Genomic DNA, 11,282 nt, shown 5'->3' on the forward strand with positions numbered 1-11,282 from the left:
GAAATGGGTGGCGTCTGATTTGAGCAAGATTTGATTAATATATTCATCATGTCGTATGGGTCGTATGATCCTGTTGCTGGGTTGTGCAATTGTTGTGGTGGTGATATTGAAAAGGGCTTTTGTGTGTTCCCAGAGAATATTACTCTCAGGGGCGCTAGTGTTGGTATATTCGTGATTAAGTTACTACCAGAAATAAGTGCATCTATTGTTTAGGAAAATACTATTTACTTGTTTAAGGGTTATACTGGATAAATTGCGAAATAACCCTAACAATTCAAATACTAAGAAATAAGCATATTCAATATAATTTTTGCCAAATAATTTAGGAAAATGAATGTATTATTTCCCTTGGCTATATATAAAGATCCCTTCCCGGGGCGAATGGGTTATTTCCTTTGGTTTTTAAAATAAATATTAGATATATATATAAGGATCCCTTCCAGGGGCCCTATTATCGATTTTTTCAACAATCTGAGTATGCCATAAGATTTCCAGACATGAGTTCTACTCACGTGTCAAGTTTCATCAAAATCGATAAAACGATGTAAGCGGAGTTAGCCAACAACTTCACAAACACACCCACAAACAGAATTTCCCACATATTTAGTATATATATAATATACATTATATGTATGCATGTATGTATGTAGATACATATGTACGCATATACATCGAGAAAAAGTGTGAGAAGGGGAGAGAGATAGCAATAAATATATACATAGTTCGTGTTAAGCGGTATGAGAATTGCATTAGAAATATTGTGAGCTGGCAGAAACGTTAGCGGTGAGCTGGCAGAAACGTTAGCACGCCGGACGAAATGATTAGCGGTATTTCGTCTGTCTTTACGTTCTAAGTTCAAATTCCGCCGAAGTCGACTTTGCCTTTCATCCTTTCGGGGTCGACTAATTAAGTACCTGTTACGCACTGGGATCGATGTAATCGACTCAATCCGTTTGTCTGTCCTTGTTTGTCCCCTCTATGTTTAGCCCCTTGTGGGCAATAAAGAAATCAGAAACGTTAGCACGCCGGGCGAAATGCTTAGCGGTATTGCGTACTGGGGTCGATCTAATCGACTGCCCCCCACCAAAAAAAAAAAAAAAAAAATTTCGGGCATTGTGCTTAGAGTAGAAAAGATTATTTTAAACATCGTTGAGTCATTGCAAACTGAGTCTTTAGATTTGCCCGTGATACATTCCAGGTAATAAAAAGTTTATTCCTCTCTGGGACACACTATAGTTACTGCCAGATGGTACAAAACGGGCTGTTCATTTCTGTACAAATGCAATGAAGACAGTTGCGGTATCAGGTGTCAATCAGCTACAGAAAGAATTTCACGAAGAATAAAAATAAAAATAAATGAGTGCTTATCTTTAAATCCAGCTTCTGTCAACATTGAGGTAAGGCATGTGTCTTATTTGAGCAATCGTAAGTGGAAAATAAATCAATAATACGGTAACTACTGAAAAAGATATCTTCCACTTGATCGACATTTGGTTTCAAGGACAATCCTATTAGCTAACGTTCTTAGAATACAAACACTACTTTTACATTATTTCAAAACGGTATTAAGTTATTTTCCAGTCTTTAATTTTTGGCCAGTTTCTTTATTTTAATAAATAAATAAATGAATGAATTAATTAATGCTTATCTAAATGAGGAAGGACTGTATGGCATTTTTCAAGCCCTCTAAGGCTGGGAGGTGAAAGCTACTCGCAGACCAGAGACTTGCAACGGCGTGCACACTGCTAAAGGCCGTTTGTTAGAAAGGGAGACGGCTTAGGTTTACGAACAATTAAGTGGGGTGGGGTGCTGAAGGGACGGTATGATGTATAATATAAGGTAAATTTGAATAATACTTTAGAGAATGTTCTTGGTTTAATTGACTGCAGGCTGGATTCAGGACACACTGCACGAATGAAAGTGTTCACACTATGCATATACAGACATATTCATACACTTACACATACATGTGCATGTACACACAGATATACACATATGTATGAGTATACATGTATATGAAATTATACACTCGGACATACCAGTATACAGTTTCATGATCCAATATAAGTTCCAGATCCAACAAAGAGAATGTTTCAGGTAGGTTGTTTATGTAAAATAAGAACACAAATGGAATAAAGCTTCACTACAGCTGTTTCAGACGCATTTGTTATTGATGAATGATTCGATTTCATCATAAAGAAAACCGTTTTCTTCAAGTGAATTGAAAAGTAAAAAATTGGAGCGGAGAAAACACACACACACACACACACACACACACACACACACACACACACACACACACACACACACACACACACACACACACACACATTGTTTGTAAAAACCATAAATTCGAAAGAAGCACACTCTAAGATGTAGAGTAGTATATATTACAAATGGGGAAGGCTGGTTTATGGCGTATCGTCAGATCCCCAAAACCTGTTGTTGACCCATGATCTCTTAAAAATATGGAGGCATTTCCCCCTCCATATTTTTAAGAGGCCATGGGCCAATAGGTTTTTGGGATCTGACGATAAGCCATAAAGCTAAACTCTTTATGGACGGGATACCTATATATATATATATATATATATATATAGGTTTCCATAAAGCTAAACTCTTTATGGACGGGAAACCTATATATATATATATATATATATATATATATATATATATATATATATATATATATGTGTAATGATAAATATATATATATATATATATTCCCCTTCTTATACAAGTTTCTATATTATATTAATCTAAATCTGTTTAAATTCAGAAATACTCGTTAACTGGTAATTCTAACTACTGTATATTTTTCAATTCATTGCTTTTGAATATTATCTCTCCTGTTCTTTTAATGTTGCACAGTTCTGCCGAAAGCTGTGCATAGAACACATCACACACTCACACACGCACAAAATACAAACATCTGATTAGCTTATTCTCTCGTATAGAAATATACTTTAAGTCACTAATAACACTCCTCTCTCTTTCTCTCTCTCTCTTTGATAGAGATGCACATGAATGTACTATCTCTTACACGCGGTCTTATGCACATAAAATCCTTCCAATAGAAACACAATCTATACAACACATGATGTTTCGTTCTCCGTCCCTCTCCCCACACAAACTCATCTCACCGTTTTGAACCACGAATCTGTTACCAGGCAACATTGGATATCCTGCTGTATACATACATACATACATACATACATACATACATACATACATTCGCTCTCTCTCTAACACACATACTCTCACACAGACACACTCACACACACACATAAGGTCATGTGGCTTCACAAATGCCTTCTTACTTAACCGCTTTGTCAGCAAAATTCTGTAACCGGAAACTACGCAAAAGCTCGTACCTGTTGCTGCGTCATACACTTCATCCGTTGCCCACTTTAAGTTTACCATTTCCCTTTAGGCTCCTTAAATAGAGTTCCTCTTGTCACAAATATTCAGCTATGCATTCCGGTTGTATTGCAGCAACATTTCTTTCACTAAGCCATAAAAAAGATACATGCATATACGCTCACAAACGCGCACATATGCCCATATACATTCACACGCATTTAGTACATTTGAACGTATATTGACGTTTGTTTTTGACTATGTTCAATAACTTTTGTTCAGCACGTTTAGTTCACAAGTTCGTTTTAATGTTTTATGATTTTTAAGTTCTTGGGATGAACAATGTCCTTTTTGATGATATTTCTCTGTTTTCTGTATTGCTTTGCTTCATAGTTATAATGGGCGATTAATGTTTGAGATTTGGTGTTTGTATTAGTACTTTGCAAGAATAATCAGGTGTAGACATATTTGATATATTGTGCTAATCTTTTGGGCCTCTGTTTCTTGTCTGTTAATTCCAAGGCAACTTTTATATTTTATATGCTTTGACATTGCTGAATTAAATGATACTTCTCAGATGATGAAACCATGATGATATCCGTTACGTGGCTGAAGATGGGATGTATAGGCTTGATGTTCTATTTTTTATGTGTGCGTGTTGTTGACAGCCATCCTTTTGTATCTTGTGGTTCTAAGTTGGTCTTCATTGAAATTCTTTCGTGTAGAGTTAAACTCGTTTAGGGAATTCTGGAGTTCTTGGATTTATGGTGGCTTTGTTGTATATATTACACCATGCATTGATATTATGTGACTGCCTTCATTAGGCTCCTAACTCTGGTAAATGTTATAGTTGTTTAGGGATTTGTAGTTTAGGGATGTTCTGTTGCATTATCTTTAAACGTACGCACATCTCTTTTGACGAATAAAAGAGAATACTCTGCACAGTCGCTCAACCTCGTAGAGATATTAGCCCAGACATCCTTCAAACCACATTCTACCATCAAAATAGGACTTTATATATGCCATATAGACGAGTTTTCCTCACACATCTATTACACACGAACCTCGTTAACACTTCATATTTTCTTTTTGTTTTATTGTTTATAATGTTGTTATAATGTATATCGATCCCTCAACCTATTACTTTACTCTTCGTTATTAATAAGATTTTTCGAAATAATTGACTCTATCTTGTCTGCGTAATTCTTATTTATGCTTCTTATTTCTTTATTGCCCATAAGGAGCTAAACATAGAGGGGACAAACAAGGACAGACAAACAGATTAAGTCGATTATATCGACCCCTGTGTATAACTGGTACTTCATTTATAAACCCCGAAAGGATGAAAGGCAAAGTCGACCTCGGCGGAATTTGAACTCAGAACGTAACGGCAGACGAAATACTGCTAAGCATTTCGCCCGGCGCGCTAACATTTCTGCCAGCTCGCCGCCTTTATCTAATTTATGCTTCTATCAAGCCTGCAAAGCCAAACGTTTTTACACCCATTATGTAGGCTGCTTCCAAAATAGCCTCTTCAGTTGGTTGACAATGATTCGGTCGTTAACACGCTACAACCACTAAATTACAATCATGTTCTTTTTTCTCATATGCTCCTCAACGGATATTACAGTGACCTCTGATTTTCTGAAACGGATATCATTACATGCCATCTCTTCTCAACATCTTTATTGTATTTACTTTCCATTTAGACTACAAAAGCCATGGCTAATGCGCATGTACACACGCACAAGCACACGCGACCGCACACACACTCACAAACAGATATAAACACGCAAGTGTAAGCAAGAGGAATAAAAGATTGTAGTCAATATTGAAACTAGAGTGATCTAATTTAAATTATATATGCACGCACATATACATAAATATGTAATATATATGTATATAGACACATATATGATTCTATCTACATATATACAGATATATATATATATATGCATATATACATACATGCATATATATATATATATATATATATATATATATTATATATATATATATATAAATAAACATACATACCTACATATACACGCATAAACATGCGCGCACGCACACACACACACACACACACACACCACACACACACACACGGTGTCCCAAAATTTAAGCAACCGAGTTATTTTTGCCAAAGTGAAATATTGTTATATTTCGGGTTCGAGCGTTTCAATGCAATAGCAAAGGAAGCATAATTATGACACTGCCACATTTATTCGATATGACCACCTCTGTTTCGAATCACAGCCTTAAGTCTAGGTGCGAATTCTTCACACGCGGCATACAACTGTTCTTGCAGAATCGACACCCATTCCTGGCGCAGTTTTGCCTTAAGAGCGTCGAGCGAAGCATCAGGGGTGCTCGAGACTCTACTCTTCAAAATGGACCAAACAGAAAAATCCAACGAGTTGAGATCGGAGCTTTTTGAGGGCCGTATATCCTTGCCCATGAATGAAAGAATGTTTTTCTGAATCCAGTGTTGTGTCTGTTTGGAGCTGTGGATTGGTACCGAGTCCTGTTGGGGGCTCCAAGACGCGCCTTGAAAATGCTAATTTGCCCATGGAAGCAGTTCAGTTTCTAGAATGTCGCTAATGTATCGCTAGCTGTTAATTTTTATACCCGAGGGCGAGAAAACGAGAAGGGGCCAGGCAGTGGCTGACACAGCCGCCCAAACCATAAATGACTGTTGATTTTGACTTCAATTCACGAGTCCACCCTCGACAGAGTCAGATACACCCCAAAGTCGGCCATTCTGGTGGTTTACTGTCTGTTCGCTGTTAAATTTCTTTTCATCAGTGAACACCAGGTTGGGTAGTGTGCCTTCAACAATCTGACACAGGATCAAACGATCTCATGGCCTTATAAACTTGCGGGAGCTTATGACGGCAAATCATCTTGTATTTATGGGTCCTGAGATCCTCCTTCAGCACTCGATACATCAATGCTTGGCTTAGTTTTGCTGTGGCAGCCAGTTTACTGACTGAACGACGAGGATTTCACCATATCTTTTCTCTGGTACTATTGATAAACTGAGGGGTTCGCACACTTCTTTTCGGCCACGTCCAGCTCGATCATCGGTGGAACCAGTCACTTAAAATTTCTTGGCAAATTTCGAAACAGTTGTTCGTTAAGTTCTTTTAGCTTTTTTTTGCTATAGTTGTATTACTTTCGCCTCCTTTGTGGAAGGTTATGATTGTATTTCGGTCTATAGCCGGCATTATCTAATTTATATATCTGAATTTATTTAGCCTGAAACAAAAAGAAGACACACTAAGCTTTTTTATAATGATGTATACTTTTCATAATACCTTATCACATTTATTGATAGTTATTAAAGCCTGAAACTTCGGTTGCGTTAATTTCGGGACATCCAGTTTATATATATATACATACACTCATAATAAATCGTCTTAGTGGCGTATCTCTAAGACGATACACCTATAAATAAATAGTTGTTGTTGTTGTTGTGTGTGTGTGAGGTAGAGAGGAAGTGTGTGAGTGAATATGTACAAGTAAGTATATATGCATATATGTATATATGCAACTACATATACGGATTCATTTATGTGTATTTCATTTTGCTGTTAAATTAGATCGCACTAGAATTTTTTTCTTTTTTGTCCGTAGCTTAGGATTAAGATTGAAGCAACTGGTTTCTTTATTATTTAATAATTGATCAGGATCCACCCGTTTCTCCTCAAAGTTCATTGTAATCTGTGATATGTGCATGGTATTAGTTATCGTAGCACTGCATCCTTCAAACATTCCATGCTTCCTGAGATTCGCCAACACTACACCTGATTTTTTCCCCCTCTGTACACATGCAAGCATGTATCTGACTCATACACTGTTCACTTTCTAGACATTTGTACATTACTGCATATGCTTTATACGCACTTTTGACAAGTTGTGGTGCATCTGAGCACTGTATACAATAAATTCATTATTATTATTATTATTATTATTATATTATTATTATTATTTTATTATTATTATCATTATTATTATTATTATTATTATTATTATTATTATTATTATTATTATGTTTGAGGATGTTTTGTTTGTTTGTATTTGTCTATATATGTGAGCTTGCTTGGTCTGGGAATCCCACTTCAAACAGTACTAAAAACAATAGCCGAACGTCAATAAAATCATATTCTACCGTCTTAAATAAAGAAAGATGCTTTAGACAATATAATTCTTGATGACAAGATTGTTACGGCAGTTATGCCTTTACTTATACGTCTGCTGGATCAGAGAAGACCCAAGTTTAAACAACAATAACTCAAATCACAAATATATTTTTACAGATATATTATAGTCATTATTATTGATGGATTAAATAAAAAAATTAACATCATTCGACATATAGATATCTTTATTTTTAAATAAAAAACCTTTATCATACATTAGTTTCACATAAAAATATTATTTCACTGGTACTTACTTTCATCGTCAATACAGCAAAGTGAATTAAGGAGATATTGAAAAACTTCTACTTTGTGCTACAGGTATCGAATTAAATATATTTATTCTGTTCACCTCTGATCTATAGAGTGGGCAAGGAAATAAGACGTTGTGGTTCATATGCTTTGAAGGATACATTAGCAACCCAACTGAAGTGAAATTACTTCAACTAAGATTAGGAATCGGGAGAAGGATTCGGGTCGCCAAGACACAAGCTATCACCAGTATATTTAACCCAATACTGAAAGAGAAAATCCCAAATTCGGTATTCTTGATAAAACTAGAAATAGTTTGAAAAAATATTTCTAAGGATCTGATATCTGGCAAAGTTTGAATGTAACACAGGAAGTTTTTCTATGACCACAGTCCGCGATTCAATTTCGTTAGAGTCATTTTCTGGCCACAATTTATATTTCATCATGAAGACTGATATCAGAAAAGCTAAGGCGACTTACATTTCCTTTGAAATACTATAAGAAAAATATTGCTTTGAGTAGAATGATTATCTTTCTTACTATATTTGACTATCACAACATATCTTTGAGTTATTGTCATTGTTGTCTGAATGAATATACTCTGATGATCAACATTACTGACAGAAGATATTTACTGTTGCTTTCAAATGTGCAGCAGTTTCTGTAGAAATATTCAGTCGTATCACACTAATGATTGCTTTGATAGTATGGAACAGTGTGATCTTATGCGCAAAGTTCTTCTGATGCTTCATGATATGCGTTGCTGTTTATGAGGGATGTACTAGCAAGGAAAGAGATAGTAAACGAAATAAGAGGTATTCTTACCTCCAGCTTCTCACAAAAGACCACAAGACCCAGCAGTGGAGGATTTTCAACGCGTTCAATGTAGCCTGAACAACATGGTTCAGAACAGAACACAGCTTTTCTCATTCTTTTTACACCTTTCATACAGCACAGCAACTGTAAATACATGCAATAGGTAGACATTTGAAATATGAACACCAATGATATATGAATTTATGAATTTCACATCATTTCACAATTCATTTATCGGTTTGTCTTATTGTCTGGCAGTCTTTATGTATATATGTATGTATGTATGTATGTATGTATGTATGTATGTATGTATGTATGTATGTATGTATGTATGTATGTATGTATATGTGCATGTATGTATGTGTGTGTGTATCATATGTATATTTCTATACTATATATACATATACATGCACGTACACACACACACACCACACACACACACACACACACACACACACACACACACACACACAAGCATTAACATACATAAATTTGAAAATACCGCGCGTAAGTCATAAGATGCAGAAAAAATAACGAAAGAAAGTGTACAATTCCATTGCTATAGTAATTTAATAAAACAAAATGCTTTATTACATACCGGTTTCACTTCTTATGTGAGATAATCATTGAGCCATCTACGTGTGAAGTGAAATTTGTAAGTAATAATGTATTCTGGAATTTACAATAATATGTTTTGAAATACTTTGATTATAACAACGTATTTTGGAATAATTATATGTTCATTGTATACCTGTTTTCACCTTATATAATACTCATATGTTTGACGTTTGTCTTATATGTTTAAGCTTCATGATTGTCTCCGTCTTATTCAAAAACCAACCTTATGGATATTGCTATCGTATCATCATTCATTTTTATGTGATCGGATTTATTATATGTATATTAATCGTATTATTCATCGGTACATTTGGTAAGGATCGACGAGACGTTATAAAATAGCTAATAGTTAGATACAAGTAACAGAATATATATATATATATAGTATGTGATGTTACTAGTGAATGTGATAATAACAGTGCAAGGAGGAGTCACCAGACACTTACCTGATCATCTGCTGCAGTCATCGTGATCAACAATATAACGAAACATAATATTCTCCAAGACTTCATGTTTCTTGCTTCTCTTAACTCTCTGAATATAAAACAAAAACAGAAATATGTTTGAAAGCGCGCGCGCACACATACACACACACACGCACACATTCATACGCACGCACACACATATACACACACCAATGTGTGTGCGTATGTGAGTGCATGCGTGGATCTGATGAGTGTACCAACACATATGCATACACACACGTATATAATGTATGTATGTCATTGTTCGGTTTTATTTCAAGATTTCTTGCCAATAGAGAAAGAGCCAGTTTCTAACCTAGATCCAAGGCTCCTTTATTGGAATTTCAACTTCAATAACAAGGTATTTTTGTATGTATGTATGTCTTTTCTATTTTTTTAATGAGTATAAATCTTCCACTAAGGAGGGTGCCGGTTTCCAACAAAGATACAAGGCTCCATCTTTCGGATGTAGTTAACACAGACAAATTCACATTTGGATCTCGAGAAAAGACTTGCATATTTTTACTGTTCCATTCACAAATTGCATTTGTAATGTGCGAATTAGCCCGTCGATTTCTCTTTCTCAAAATACCAGTTTATCCAGATTCTCCTTTAAGCATTTACGAACAAAACCAATTATTATTGGTATGAATATGAATTCATCGTCTGGATATAGAAGCTGGAGGTTTCGAAGCAGTTGTCTATAGATATCCTCTTTTTCTTTGATTTTCAAAGAGATATTTATATCTGCAGGGTAGCTGTCTTCTAAGATGGTACACACCTTTGCATCTCTGTTCCTAACAACAATATCCAGCCTGTTATATTTACTTTTGACAGAAGTTTTGATGGGAATATTCCATCAGTTTTCCTTGAGTTGGTGTTTATGAATGTCTTCCATAACAGGGATTTTCTAAGTTTATTTCAGGACAGTCTTTTTTTACGGATGGCATTGTAAATTTTTTTAACAACAACATCGTGCCACGTAGGGAGGTAGTACCGTGACGACATTTTAGGACAGCTGCTAATCACACACACACACACACACACACACACACACACACACACACACACACACACACACACACACACACACACACACACACAAACACACACACACACGCACACTCACACACACACACATAACAACAATAATTCTAGGATAGAATTTATAAATATTTAATGCATATTTAGTATAGAATTTATAAATATTTAATTTATAAATATTCAATATTTAACGCGCGTTTCCACAAATCACATGACTTTAATATCAGAGTCCGTATCCTTGATATGATTACAGCATAGTCCCTAGCGTCCATGGGCATCCGGTTGATCATCATCATTGATTTATTTCACCAGGTGATACTGCATTAGTGGATGAATCACGGATGTTTATAGCTAGATTGGCCATCACATTGACAAGAAGGGATAAACATCCCTCTATGATTGATCTACTAATACACTATCGCCTGATGAAATGAATCAATGATGATGATCAACCGGATACTCACGGATACTACAGACTATACTGTAATCATCTCAAGGATACGAACTCTGATGCTAAAGTCATGTG

At 35.4% G+C, this 11,282-nt stretch overlaps 1 long non-coding RNA gene across 3 annotated transcripts in view; it reads right to left on the minus strand.

Annotated features, from left to right (window-relative positions):
- Positions 1-11,282, minus strand: part of LOC115216662 — a 28,643-nt gene that overhangs the window by 10,796 nt on the left and 6,565 nt on the right. For all 3 annotated transcript variants that reach the window (XR_005000979.1, XR_003882091.2, XR_003882090.2), the window contains exons 2-3: positions 9,695-9,782; positions 8,640-8,774 (exon numbers count right to left, since the gene is read on the minus strand). This is a non-coding gene — a long non-coding RNA (uncharacterized LOC115216662). The remainder of the gene's footprint in view (positions 1-8,639; positions 8,775-9,694; positions 9,783-11,282) is intronic.

Source organism: Octopus sinensis, linkage group LG10, assembly GCF_006345805.1.
Source record: "Octopus sinensis linkage group LG10, ASM634580v1, whole genome shotgun sequence".
Classification (NCBI taxonomy): Eukaryota; Metazoa; Mollusca; class Cephalopoda; order Octopoda; family Octopodidae; genus Octopus; species Octopus sinensis.